Here is a 14,496-nt window from a genome sequence, read left to right on the forward strand (position 1 = left end):
CCAGTTCAGTCAACATCCTGGCTGCAGCATTCTGCACCAACTGGAGTTTCCAAAAACTTTTCAAAGGCAGCTACATGTGGAGCACTTTGCCATAAAGATATTACCAACACATGCACCCCAGTGGCAAGATTTTTTTTTCTGCTCAGGAAGGGCCACAGCTGACAATACTATCCCAAAATCAGCCTGAAAAGGCAGTCCAGAAGATCTAGACAATTTTGGAGGACATTGATTCATAGTATCACCATGAGTTGGAAGCAACTTGACAGTACCTAGTGAATTAAACCAGCTTAAACAAATACATGACTCAGAAAATGATGGTTTATTTCTGTCATATATTTACATGTTTATACTATCACACTTTCTCATTCTCCATAGTGCAAATACAATGTCTTCAGGATGTTACTTCTCACAGCTCTCTTCCCCAATATGAGTTCATCCTCTTATATTCCACTCAACCTGGGTTTTTCAAAGATTGCTAAATTAGCCATCTTTCCACCCAACCCCAGACTGAAGAAGTTTCCTGCCTCCTGAGTGAACACAAGAAGGCAGGAAACACTTTATTTCTCCCGCCCAAACCTCTTTCATTTCTGCCGCTTGCATCTGCCATTTTGAGTGCTGCAGCAGATTTTCTGTGAAGATTCCCTATGGAGGTTTCCTTTGCTGTTTCACTGTACAAAGTAGATGAATAAAGTTTGTTTAACCTAGTGTCATTTTTCCTTTTTTTGTTTCGAGGGAGGATGTTTGCAAAGCTACAACAATATGATTAGAGAATCTGCAATATGCACATATTTGTGTTGCCGTAGCTTCACAGACATATCCCTCCAAAAAAAAAAGGGAAAACGACACATGCATGGGATTGCTAGGCTAAACAAACTTTGTTCATCTACTTTTTACAGTGAAATAGCAAATGGATAAGCTGCAAGAAGAGGAAACCTCCATAGGGAATCTCCAAGGAGAATCTGCTGCAGCACACAAAATGGCAGATGCCACTGTGAAACTGACAAGAGCTCCATGCAGCAGTCAGGAAAAAAACATCCATTTTGGCTTGTGTTATCCCATGTTGTGGAAACACAAAATGCCAAAATGGATCTTTTTATAATGTCCTAAAGACATTATATTCATGCTATGCGGAATCCACCTAATATAAGCTCAAGTAGTTTTCACACACACACAAAATTGTACAATAATTAAAACCATAATCCTGAAAACCATTGCCACATCTAACCAGAGCCCCTCTAAGGCAATTCTGTTTTGTATCATATTGCCTTCGGATTTCTGAAAAGCTGTGTACATAGATGAAAGGCTAAGATAGTACTGTGGAATGAGTAATGGTTATATAAAGCTCAGTCAAGGGCTTTATCCTAGTCTGGTGGGATATATAACTTCTATTTTCCCCTTGAACAGCTGAATCCCATGTCATGTCCAAAAGCAATTTCCATGGAGATGGAAGGTAAACAATTCTTTTTTTTAACTCTTTCTGGTCTAGAAGGAATTCCTTGAAATACATAGATAATATCTAGCTCCTTATAAAAAGTACTATGGAATAGGTTTTCAAAATCAGCTGTGCATAAATGAAAAGCTGACCGAGCTCAAAATGTTGTAGAAATCACCAGGTAGGTGAGAGCCAGCATGGTATTGTGGTTAAAACAAGTGGACTCTAATCTGGAGAGCAGAGTTTGTTTCCCCTCTCCTCCACCTGAAGCCTGCTAGGTAACCTTGGGCTTAGTCACAGTTCTCTCAGAACTCTTTCAGCTCCACTTACCTCACTTTTTTTTAGGATGGGGGAAGAAGGTGATTTAAAGCTCTTTGAGACTCTTTCTGGTAGTGAAAAGCAGGGTATAAAACCCACTCTTCTTCATCCAGAGGAATATGTTTCTTGCAAATTTCTTTCCATGAAATTTGGATATATATTCTGCCATCTTCATTTGTGACTTCTGCAAAAGAAGGAAAACCTTACAGGTTTAAAATATTTTACGTCTCATTGTTTTCACCAAAAAAGGTATTTGTTTTGCTCCTTCACTGATCAGAAAAATCCTTGGCCAAAAAAAAAAGGCTGCTCAATAGCTCACAATTTATGCTCCCTCCAATATAATAAAATTAATGTTGTAACATTTTAGGAAGACATTACTCTGTGTGTGTGTGCCATCAAATCACAGATTTTATGGTGCCCACATAAGGTTTTCAAGGCAGAGGTGTTCAGAGGTGGTTTGCCATTGCCTGCCTCTGGAGTTCTGAGAAAACTATGACTAGCCCAAGATCACCCAGCAGGCTTCATGTGGAGGAGTGGGCAATTGAACCTGGTTCTCCGAATTACAGTTTGCTTCTCTTGATCAGTACACCATGCTGGCTCTCAAGCAGGAGTGTATTTCATCCTTCCGAGAATTCATTTGTTGTTTTTAACCATTTATGATTAATTTAAAAATGTGTTCATTATATCTATGAAATGGTTTCAAATACTTTCAAAACTAATATTGTGGGAAAGTGTGTCTCAGTATGATTTAAAACTATAGTGGCTTCCATAAGCTGGTATAGTGCCAGCTTATACAAATACTTCACTTGAAACTGGATGAGAAGAAAACATGTTTTCAAAGGACATCTCTTTTTTTCCCCTTTAAAATGCTAAGTTGCTAACAGCGGAGCCAGGCACTTGGTCTTGATTTAGTGATCCTGAACTGAAGTTGAAGTAATAATTTTTCTCTCCATTCTCCACAAGGATTCAGTGCAAACTGAGACTATACAAGACTTCAGTTTGCAATTTATAGATGAATAGAAACATTTTCATCTTGGTGTCCATGGTTCAGGAAGTCTTTTTGAAGGTGGTATGGCTGCACCATTCCTCCCCCTTCAAGATTGCATATCTCCATGTCTTATTAATTCCAGAAAATGTGTCACTGGGCACCATGGAACCCTCATGCCCCACTTTGGGAATGGCTGAAATATACCAGGGTTTCTTGTTCTGTCTAAACCAAGTCTTCTTCAGTTATCAGATCTGTGGGGTGGGGATGGGATGGGATGGGAATAATCAGCTATGGCCTTTCCATCTGGCTGAAGCAGAACAAAGGGTCAAATAACTGGTAAAGGAAAACATATTTTTGCAAAATTACATTTTGACACTTGAAAAAACTTAAGCTAGTCTTGTCTGTTTATACCCTAATTGTTAGGTCCCCATCCATTGTTCACCAAAATATAGCTTGAATGAAGTGCCTTCCCTTGGCCTCCGACAGGGAGGGGTGGGGATTGTGCACCAACCTCCTCTACCTCTACTGTCTTGTGATCTGATGGTCAAAGCAGTATGTCCTCCTCAGCTCCCTCCCTTAGACCTTTTAAAGGGCCTAGCCATGCCTGGAGCATGCCCAGTGTACTCTGCTCAGAAGCCACATGGGGATGTGACCAAGCCTGCAAGGAGATAATGGCAACCTGAGAATAAGTTTTCCCTCATCACTGTCCTTTCAATCCTAAGGATGGAACTGCCAGACAGCAGGCTGTTAAAATGGCCTGCTGCCATTGTTCAGCCAGCAGGTGTGTGGATCTTTACAGAGTGCCTCCATGAACCCACTGGACCTTGTGGATGCTGGGTCTGGCACTGGTGTGGGGTGCCAAAGTAAGGTGGGTTCTGGCATTGCCACCTTTGCTGTCCCACGCTAAGTTTCAAATGAACAGATATTGGCTGGTAACAGGCAGGGATCGGGCTGGAGATGAGGAAATGACATTGTACCAACGTCACTTCAGTCGCAAACCTGGAAGTGATATCACAATGTTGACAGGGTGCTCTGGGGTTTCCAAAAACTCGATGGTTCACCTCCTTCTCTCCTGGTTTTTTCCCCACAACACTGCCAAGCAATGGTGAGGACAGCAGGCAAACAGTGGGAGGTCTTCTGTCACAGTCAGGGAACTGCTAACCCAAATTCTTGTAACCATAAATAGAATTGCAGAAAAACTTGTGTCAAGATTGATAAGAAATGGTGGATGCGGCTGGCCCCTTCACTTCTCCCCATCTCTGACTGCTGCCTGTACCATAGCAACTAACGTTCCCAGCCTTCTCCTTCCCCAGGAATCTTTAAACATGGTGTAGCAAGCTGCACAAAACTGAGAAGGCTTCTCAAATGCTTCTCAAACAATTTTTTTCTGCAGGAGGGAGGCAGGCTGCAGGCCCAATCCTAGTATGCTTCAGTGCAGGGACTGTGGGAGTTAGGGCCTAGCCCTCCCTCATAGCCAGAATTTATAATCTCAGCCAAACTCAGGAAATGGGCAAGTTGGATGTCAATTCCAGTTTGGGAAATTCCTGGCAGGGCACAGTTTCATAAGAGCAGGGATGTGATGTCATAGAGTCAGCCTTCTCAACCTGCTATTTTCTCCAGTAGAAATTTGCCACTGGACCATCACCTCACCTATTTAGAGAACCAGGTCTAGTTTTCAGAATGTGAGGTGATATTGCTAATCCCAGCCCCCATCAATAAACCACGGTACTTGCCAGCCATCATACATTCAATAACTCATCTACTTCTGGATAAAAGCCCAATTAAAGAAAATGGGGCCTTTCATAAAACTTATGCTTTCTTGGATCCTAGTTTGAACAGTTATCATAAACAAAGAGTGGAAAAAATGAATTATATCCTCTTCATAACCAAAGGAAGGGCAACTCTGTACTCCCAGTATGCCAGGTGACTGCTGCTATGACTGGGGACCCTGCAACCATGGCCATTGTTTATTTTCACATGAGGAAGTATAATAAGGTATGCCAGGAAAAGTCAGGGATTGAGTTCCCCTGGAAATAGTTAATCTTGATTAAATGCCAAACAGAGGAGGTGAACACCAGGCATAAAAAACCTGATTGGGAATAGGGAGACAACGGCTATGTGCCAGATGACCTGACTGGAAGAATTTGGTGGTATCTCCCATGAAGAGCAGAATTCCTGACTCTGAATTGGTAAGGGAAGTTTTCACCAAAAACAATAGATTTAAAAGGTAAAATCCTCATACCTTCGTGACCGTCTCACCCCATATGTCCCGGGTAGGCCTGTGCGGTCGGCAGAGGCAAATTTACTGGTGGCCCCCGGCCCCTCCATGATGCGGCTGGCCTCTACCTGGGCCAGGGCTTTTACGGCCCTGGCCCCTGCCTGGTGGAACACTCTTCCATCAGAGGTGCGGGCCCTGCGGGATCTTGGTGAAATCCGCAGGGCCTGTAAAACAGTTCTGTTCCACCGGGCCTTTGGTGAGGCCAGCGACGGATTCCCCCTCTAGAATGCCCTTGTGTTGCGTGCCATCATTGGCACGCCTGATATACTATCTAATCAGTACTGTCCCCTCCCGGCCTTGGGATCGGGCGCCATATATTATTGCTGCTGCTGTTTTTTATGGTTATAGATTTGTAAATTGTTTTAAATTTGTTTGAAAATTGTTGTTTTTAGCCTGCTGTGTTTAATGTTATTATGTATTGTTGTTGCAGGCCTGCTGTATGCCGCCCAGAGCCCTTGGGGATGGGTGGTTTAAAATCTAATAGATAGATAGATAGATAGATAGATAGATAGATAGATAGATAGATAGATAGATAGATAGATAGATAGATAGATAGATAGATAGATAGATAGATAGATAGATAGATAGATAGATAGATAGATAGATAAAAATCTTTATTTGACTTTGTTCAAATACTTTGTCATGATGCTGTGATCTGTGCTCGGACCCAAACTCCTCTGCAATAATATGGGCAGTAGGGAGTTTTGGGGTGTGTTTGCTACATCAAAGCAAACATAACCCCAAACTTAGCCCCCCGCTGCCCTCACCCCGTCTTATCAAGCCACACCTGACATGGTTATAATCCTGGTGCGGTTTTCAAGGCAAGAGACATTCAGAGGTGGTTTGCCACAGGTCCTTTTCACACAAATCCCCTAACACGTTTCTCAGTGGTGTAGTGCCAAGGGGACAGGGGGCGTGATGCACCCGGCATATGCTGGTGGGGGCGTGTGGCAGGGGTGTGGGCGTGGCAGGGGCGCAGGGTGCACACGTGCCCCAGGTGCAGTTCTCCCTTTCTCCAGCTCTGACATTTCTCAAACATTTTCAGTCTCCCCTTTTGTACTCAGTCCCTTGAAATGATTCCTGACTGCTATTACATGATCCCCCCCCTTTTTTTTTTTTTGAGTTCTGTGTTGAATCAATGTTTCATTGCTTCACAGCTTTGTGCTGCATTCTATACTCCTCATATACTTGAAGCTTCAAAGGCTGGCTCTCAAAAAACAAAAGAACAAACATAGAAATGGTGCAAATAAGCAGGCGAGGGGAAACTAAGTGAGCTCAGAAAATGATGCCAAGGAGGAAGTTCAGGGGAGCAGAAAAGTGGGGTGCACATAGTCGTAGCAACTGAAGATGTTTTCAAAACATTTCAGCCAGAGTATTGTTTTAAAAGGGGGTTCATTTAAAGCATTTTGAGGCTGGAAATAAAACGTTTTGGGGGTTAAAAAATGCAGAACTCCAGGGAGGAAACATTTTATTTCCTGTCTAAAATATTTGTGTGGAAAGAGCCATTGTCTGCCACTACATCACAGTCCTGGCATTTATTGCAGATGTCACGTTCGCATACTTGTGAGGGTTGACCCTGCTTAGCTTCTGAAATCAGGCCAGTTTGGACTAGCCTGGGCTAGATGGTTTATATTTTCTTTCCTTAGATCTGACTCTTCTAGGCTAGACAGCTATTTTCCATATATATGCTCTAGTTTAATATTTCATAATAAAGCTTCTTTCCTGTTTAAGAAAGCAGACGGTGACTCAGAATCCTTCTTACACGCTGTTGTACGCTAAGGGCATGCGTTTCTTGGGGAGCTAAAGTAATTGGATGCTGTGCCCTTTGTATTTGCTCAGAGGCAGCCTTACCAGGACTCCCTAGGGCACAGGTTATGCGATAGACTGAGTTTATATCTTCGGGTGGTGGCACTGAAGAGGGACAAGCTTTTACATGCTGACAGATACACAGTACACATGTGAAAGAACAGACTCAGTGTGGGTCTGTTACAATTGCTACACCTAGCACATATAGTCATGATTCATTGATCAGCAGCAAAGTAAACTGCAGGGCAGAAACAAATGCTAATGCAATATTTGGTTGAAATGCTAATACCAACAGCCATGGCCACAGATTTCCTTTGCTGCTCATCAATCATAGTGTTGCATATTGCTGACAACCCATGTTAGCTGTATATTGAGGGAGCCCATCAATGTATAGTGCTGACCAAATAATCCCATCACAGCATTCAGTTCAGTACACATATAACCTCCACAAGCAGCACACAGCAAGGCAGCTAGAAAGACTCCGCAGCACTTTGCCTTGCACATAAGGATACGAGTAGAATTGCATAGAGAGCATAGAGGCATCACTGAAAAACATTGTGGAGACTTGCTACGGGGACAAGTACTGATGAATTATAGAAAAGCATTCTTCAACACCAGAGAGAGAGAGGCAGGGCCCCCATTCATGGACAGAAGCTACGTAAAAAAGCTCACCACAGGCAGCATGATGATGATTTACACATTAGTTCAATGGAAAGAGAAACAGGAGGTGGTGTTTAGTCACACCTTAGGAAGATATACCTGTGGCTTCTAAAAGACGTAGGCCACTTCCACACATGCAGAATAATGTACTTTCAATTAACTTTCACAATTGTTTGCAAGTGGATTTTGCTATTCCGCACAGTAAAATACAGTTGCAAAGTGTGTTGAAAGTGCATGTGTGGAAGGGGCCACAGTATACTTTTTGTGGGCTTTGCTAGCAGCAATAATTTCTAATAGGGAAAGGGGAAAGACAGCAGAAACAGAACTCAGGCCACATAGTAATAGCCACAGACAGAAGACCAATTGGCCCCACCTATCTCACAGGGTATTTATTGTTAGGGGGAAGGAAAAGAAGTTTTTAAGCCCCTTTGAGTCTCCTTAGGAGAGAAAGTGGGGATATTAATCCAATTCTTCTTGACTAGTCAAAATGAGTAGCATCTGGGCCCAGAAACTGACTCATTCATTCCTTGCATTTTGGCTGAAGCCTTCACCCCACTGAGACATTTTCCCTTTCTTCACAGTTCTTTGGATGATTTGTAGCATCTACTGGTTATCGCCTCAATATCTTCCTATCAGTCCTGACACATACTTGTAAGGATTCTGAGACAGATATTAGTACTCAGGCCTTCATATTGTTGGAAGCTTTTCCTCTGAACCATGGGGACCAGAATATTCTACAGGACAAAAGGGAAGGGTAATGTGTCTTAATTATTGCAGATAGTTCCTTGATAGGCTTCCAGTGTCAGGAAATGGTTCTGTTCAAGTGCCTTCAGGGCTTGAGGAGAGTTTCCTGTCTAGCTGTACAAAGCAGATGAAGGTTTATGTAACAAGAAAAGGTAGTATAAATTCTGGACAGTCTGAGAAAGAAGCAAAGACTCCTAGCAAAGACAGACTTCTTTTTAGAAGTTCAAGTATTTGACTTCCATTATCTTGGTTAAGGGAATGGGAATTCGTGTGTTGGCAGTGCTCAACCAGCTTAAGAGTCACACAAGTGACTGTGACCTACTCGACAGGGGTTATAATCATATCAGCATGTATTACGCCACTGGGTGAAGCACTGTTTGTGTAGGGGGATTTCAGGAGCAATCTATCCTGCTGGAATAACTTGTATATGGGATTTCAGAGCTAGTTTTGCATATATAAAGATACTTAGTGTTTTTTAATAATAAAATTACAGCCCTGCCTGTAGAATTATATGCTTAAAAGCTGAATCACTTTATTTATTTATTGAATTTAACTTACGTCCCGCCCAAAGATAGGCTCAGGGTGGCATACAATATAAAATGCCATACAAAAATATAATCTATTAATCAATAAAATCCCATCAGCTTAAATTATCCCTCCCCTGCACCATGTAGGCCTGGTGGGACATCTTCATCTTACAGAACTGGACTAAATTCCTCAGGGCCTGGGTCTCAGTTGACAGAGAGTTCTACCAGGCCTGCTGCAGGCTTGGGAGTTGTCGGGGCACAACGGGCCTCTCAGAATGACTCTTGACCTCTCTGGCTTCCGCTTCTCCCTCAGGTAAGGGGGTGAGTTCAGGGTGTGATGCAGCATGGGGGCAGGGAGTGAAACACACCCTGGCCAACAGAGAATCATATTTTTCCTTTCACGTATGTCAAAGATCTGACCCAGCCTTTGAGATGGTAGTAATACTGAGCCATAGGCCCTGAACCAGAAACCAAGAAATACTTGCAGGCAAAAGGTACTAGATGTCTTTAGTACATGTGCAAGTTCTAGCAGAATTTCAGGCAGAGTAGAAGGTAAAAAGCATAGAACAAAGAAGATGGTAATTGCTAACACTGCACGAACCAATTTATGATTTAGGCTGGTCACAGCAAGAGATCCCTGATTGACCAATCCAGACACACTTTGATCAGAATATTCTAGGCTGTGAGAGGGCTTCCCGCTCCCCTATACAATGAAACTTTCCAAAACAATCACCAAGCAACTGGTCTCAGCCAGTTTAAATTAATGAAGATGACTTCATTTTTCTAACAAGCATACTGACCTTGATGAAAAAACACTCACTCTCCAATTAGCAACACCTGAAGTTCTGAACATTATTAGCTCATGAGAAAGGCAAAAGGATTTTACTAGGCCTTTAGCAAACAAAATGGATTCTGTCATGATAATGTACAAGTGAGATTATGCCTGTGGCCCACAGGGGTTGTGTCAGTAGTGGAATTCAGCAGGTTTGCCCCACTTCGGCAGAATCCGTTATTAAAATGGTGCTTGTAACAACCAGTTGTTAAATTATTTGAATCGGGTTGTGTGTGTACAAAGCCATCGAATCACAGCTGATTTATGGTGACCGTGACCCCCACAAGGAGCTTTCGAGTCAAGTGAGAAGCAGAGGTGGCTTGCCATGGCCTTCCTCTGCAGAGTCTTCCTTGATGGACTGGCTTCCAAGAACCAATCCTGTTTAGTTTCCAGAATCTGAGAAGATCAGGGCGGATTCCACATGGGCCCAGGGAGCAGTGGAGCACCGGTGTACATGACACCAGTGCAGCCCCAAGGCCCTTCGCACACATGTGTGCAAGCTGCCACGGCCACGGTGGTGCCTCTGCACGGAGTGCTCTGCTTTTTTAAACCTACCTCTTCTTCCTATGTAGGGGACCCCGCCCCCCTTGTGGCTCTGGCAATGCCATCAGGTTGGAGGGCAGGAGGAGTTTCCCCTCATCTTGGTGGAGCTAAGTAGGAAGAGGAGGTAGGGGTTTTTTTTAAAAAAAGGGAAGCACTGGAAAACAGTGCCTTCCACCTGGTGCCGTTCGCGCTGCACCAGGTGGAAGGCGCCACTTTCCAAATGACTCGCACGTTTAGCAAGTCAACAAAACATCGTTTGGAGGGGAAAAGAGTGTCGCTGCCTCGATTTGGAGGTGGCAGCCATGGGAAGTTCCCCCCTCCAAACGGTGTTTTTACCGGGCTGATACCGGTGATTTTTGCCCATGGGGAATCCGCCCAGGTTATACCATGCCACCTTTTCATCCCAGAGGCTAGTGCATTTGTAAAATTTAAATAGACATATAGATGTTGAGCTATCTGCAGAAAAGCTTGTATTTTTATATGTTGAAAATTGCTATTACTTTCCAAAACATTGTAAACAGACAAGTTGTATTGTTTCTTCAGATTTCAGTGATGAGTTGATTAGGCCCAGGATGAAATGACTAACCTGTGGAAGTACTGAATCAGAATGGATATAACTTTTTATTCTCCACTTCTGTGCCAAGATGGAATCTTTACTTCTTCGTCATCCCCACAGCAGTATCTAGGGAGCTGGTTCTTAAAGACACTCCCATAGTCACACATTGTTTTCAGTTAACTAGTATTTCCTGCATAAGATATATAAATGACATTGACTATGTTCAGTTGATGAGAGATGAATTATATGCTTTGTAAGTTTAGGTCCAAGTCCAAAAAGAAGTCACACTGAGATACGATTGACAACCTGTGAAACTTGTTATCAGAAAGAGAAAATGAAAAGCCATCCAAATGCAGTTCAATGTCCTGTGTAGCATTAATAGTTTCCCCCCCTATTTGGGGGAAGCAGAGTTGTAAACAATCACATCACAAAAACAGTAAGTTCCAAGGTCCTTATTATTTTTTCAAAGTTTTTTTACAGCAGTTCTTAAAATGTAAAAGAATGTATTTAATTAATTTGTTAAAACATTTATATCTTGCCTTTCCTTGTGGTTCCAGGCGTCTTAAATAATAGTTTAAAACATTTCCAGTTAAAACTGGAAAAAAAGAACAAGCCCCCAACATCTCTCCATCCACACTCTTAAAATATACTTGTCATGCAATCCACCCACCCCTCAAAAGCACGGGCAGACACACAGGCTTTTGCAGCAACTCTTGAAACACCTCCAGGGAGTGGGGGTCCCCTCATGCTTTAGGGACCCCACTCCTTAGAGCAGGAATCGTGATGAAAAATACTGGAGCCCTTTTTGCCAGACAAACCACTCCCAAGGGGCAGGGGAGCCTACACATGGCTGCCTGAAGATCATAGTTCATACACAGGGACATATGGGAGGAGATGTTTCTTTAAATATGTGGGTCCCAGCACCTTGAATTGAACTCTGGAACAGACTGGTAACCAGTGTAGCTGTTTGAAAATGGACAGCATGGCATGACATGGGTGAAAATCAGCATTTTTAAAACATGCGAGTTTAATTAACAATACAATAATTGAACTGGTTGATTGAGTCATACTGTCACAAACATAAATATATCTTCCACGAAAACACTAATGAAATAACTCGGAAAATGTCTCGGGTGTATTATATTATTTTCATTGCAATTTAAAACATCTGTACAAAACTCCAGTTTACTTATGGGGGGAGGGTGAAAGGGATTATATTGTTTAAATCAGTCCCTTCAGTGGAAATACATATTCGTATATTGATTGACTAAGGCTGTTCAACTTAACTAGTGTCTAGTTCAGGCACAGCCTATGAAGTAGAATGAAAGTCAGACTTCTTTCTCTTGAACTATGTGATTGATTTCCCTTACATCTGCTGAGCAAGACCCATTTCCACACAGCGTATCTGAGTGAACCTTTGTGGTAACATTCATGCGGCCCTGAGATTCCATTCATTTTAAATGATTTACATAAAAATGTGAAACAGCAAATATTTAAATTGTTAGAGTTTCAGCAAATTGCAGAAATCCATCTGTTAGAAGGAAAGAAATAAAGACTAACTTTTGTGGGGAGGGTTTCTGGGTTTTTACAGCTCAGTCCAGGGGGCGGGGAGGCAAATGGAGTCATGGATGCAGTGTAGGCTCACGCTTATGTGGATTCCCACCTCACCGGTGTAAGGGGCAAACACGCCATTGAGGAAGGCACCCACATTAGTGGCTGGGTGCCATTCAGCCCCGCAGTACCCAAGCCCAGAAAAGCCTGCTGCCTTTCCACTCTGCCAACACACAAGGCCTCACTGGTGAAGCAAGGGGCCAGGCTGGGCGTGTTCCCAGAGGGGAGTCAACTTTAGTCCAGAAATGCCTCCCCTCCCTGGCCGCAGACTCACGTCACCCAAAAGTGTAACATAAGCCCTTTTTTTTTGAATGGGCGATTTCCAGGGAGTCTGGGATTTTCTTGTTTTTTTCTCCTCCCCACACCATCTGAAAGCCCTTTGGGATCAAGGTGGTGGTGCAACAGTGGCACTGTCCCTGGCTAAAGCACAGTACTGGGTGCTTCTGATATGTTTACTATGAGCTGCTTAATTTGAAAAGACAGTTACGGGATCTCAAATCTGAAACCAGAAACCTTGCCTCTTTATGTTAACATAACAGGCTGGCTTACTGAGCTGGGAGAAACTGTTCTTCAAATTCTCAGACGCTCTTCATTCTCAAACCAGCAAGCACAATACCATCACTGGGTTTCATTGGTGTTGTGTAAATTACTGGTAAAGCATGTTCTTTAAAAGGTTTCACTTCCGGCATTTTTGTGAGCCAAAACCCACTGCATCAGATTCATTCAGTGTTACATTCAGTGGACTAAAGGATTTTTTTTACTATAAATAGCAGAAGGGGTGGGTTGGGGGCAATAGTTATTACCAAGAGCAACCAAAAGGCTCAGTTTCTCAGGACAAAATGTTACTACATTGCAGAACACAGATTAAAAAAACATGATGCAGTCAGAAGAGTAAATGCTCCCCTCCCAAAGGCAGATGGATTGGCAACGTAGGATGAATCTGAGTAGTGTTAAGAAGGAAGAATCATGTTCAAAAACAGTGGATGTTATAGCATTTCTAAGCATCCAGTCTCATGAAGAAATGTGATGTTCATTAATGTCCTGAGATAATGTATATATGTGATGTGCCATTCAAACTTCATATGTAGATGAAGTACATGATTTTCTGCAGGCCTCCAATTCTTTGTTTTTGGTGTTGTTTGTGGGTGAGTTTACTGCAATATTGCTTAGCAACCAGATGAAGTACTGAAGTACTATTGTACTCATCACTCCAGGGACAGGTGGGATAAACTAATCCTAACCCCATATAACAAGGAAAAGAGAGGCGCAAAAGACAGATCAGCTTGGTAATGCAATGCAAATGTATTCTAATTCCTTCAGGTTTTTGCATCAAAAAGAAAAGGGGGGTTTTTGTGGGACAACTTCTTTCATGGGTTTTATAGGAATTGGTTAGCCAGAAAAAGGGAAAAGATGGGAGGAAGGAAAATGCATAAGAGATAAAGAGTGGAGGGAGAGACTCACAGGGTGAAGCTGAATTGTACCATTTTGCAAAAAATCCCAATGCATCAAATTAAAAATTGTTAGCTGCAATGTGTAATATTATCTATTGATGTAGTTTGTTTACAAGAATAAAAAAGAAACACAATGGATATGAAATCAAAGGACTTCTTGAAGAAAAGAGCTTGCCACCTAACTCTAGTGTTGCTGAAAACTCTGGTTGTGGTAATGTTTTGCATTTTTTTCTTTTCTCACCTCTAGAATAAGCAAAGATCTAGACCATTCTCACACATTATATGTGACTGTGTTGTTGATTGTGTTCTTTTTTCATAGAATTATGCCCAAGGCTGAGCTGGTGGCACAAGATGTATCAATGACCCTCACGGGATATATATATTTTTCCCCTTAGCCATGGATAAAGGTGAAAGGAAAGCATTTCTTCTCTGTCTTCCAACTGCCCTTTAAAATAGTGGAGCAGAACGTGCGCTGGAAACTATACATAGCGCCGTACATGGAGTAACAGCAAAACATGATTTCTGGTGGGGGAGGGTGGGAAACTAGGATTGATGCCAAGTCTGGGGGAACAACTGATGGATTATGTGAAGAAAACCTCAACATCCAAAAGACAAAAGGTTTTTTTAAGCACGTTCTCTAACTTTCTCTGTTTGACAGAGCAAGTTTTTATTTTCTAGAGCTTATCCCTGATAAAATATTATCCCTATTTTACCTGTTATGAATATATTGGGAATCAGGAATGTTTTTCT

Source organism: Sphaerodactylus townsendi, linkage group LG08 (genome assembly GCF_021028975.2).
Source record: "Sphaerodactylus townsendi isolate TG3544 linkage group LG08, MPM_Stown_v2.3, whole genome shotgun sequence".
Classification (NCBI taxonomy): Eukaryota; Metazoa; Chordata; class Lepidosauria; order Squamata; family Sphaerodactylidae; genus Sphaerodactylus; species Sphaerodactylus townsendi.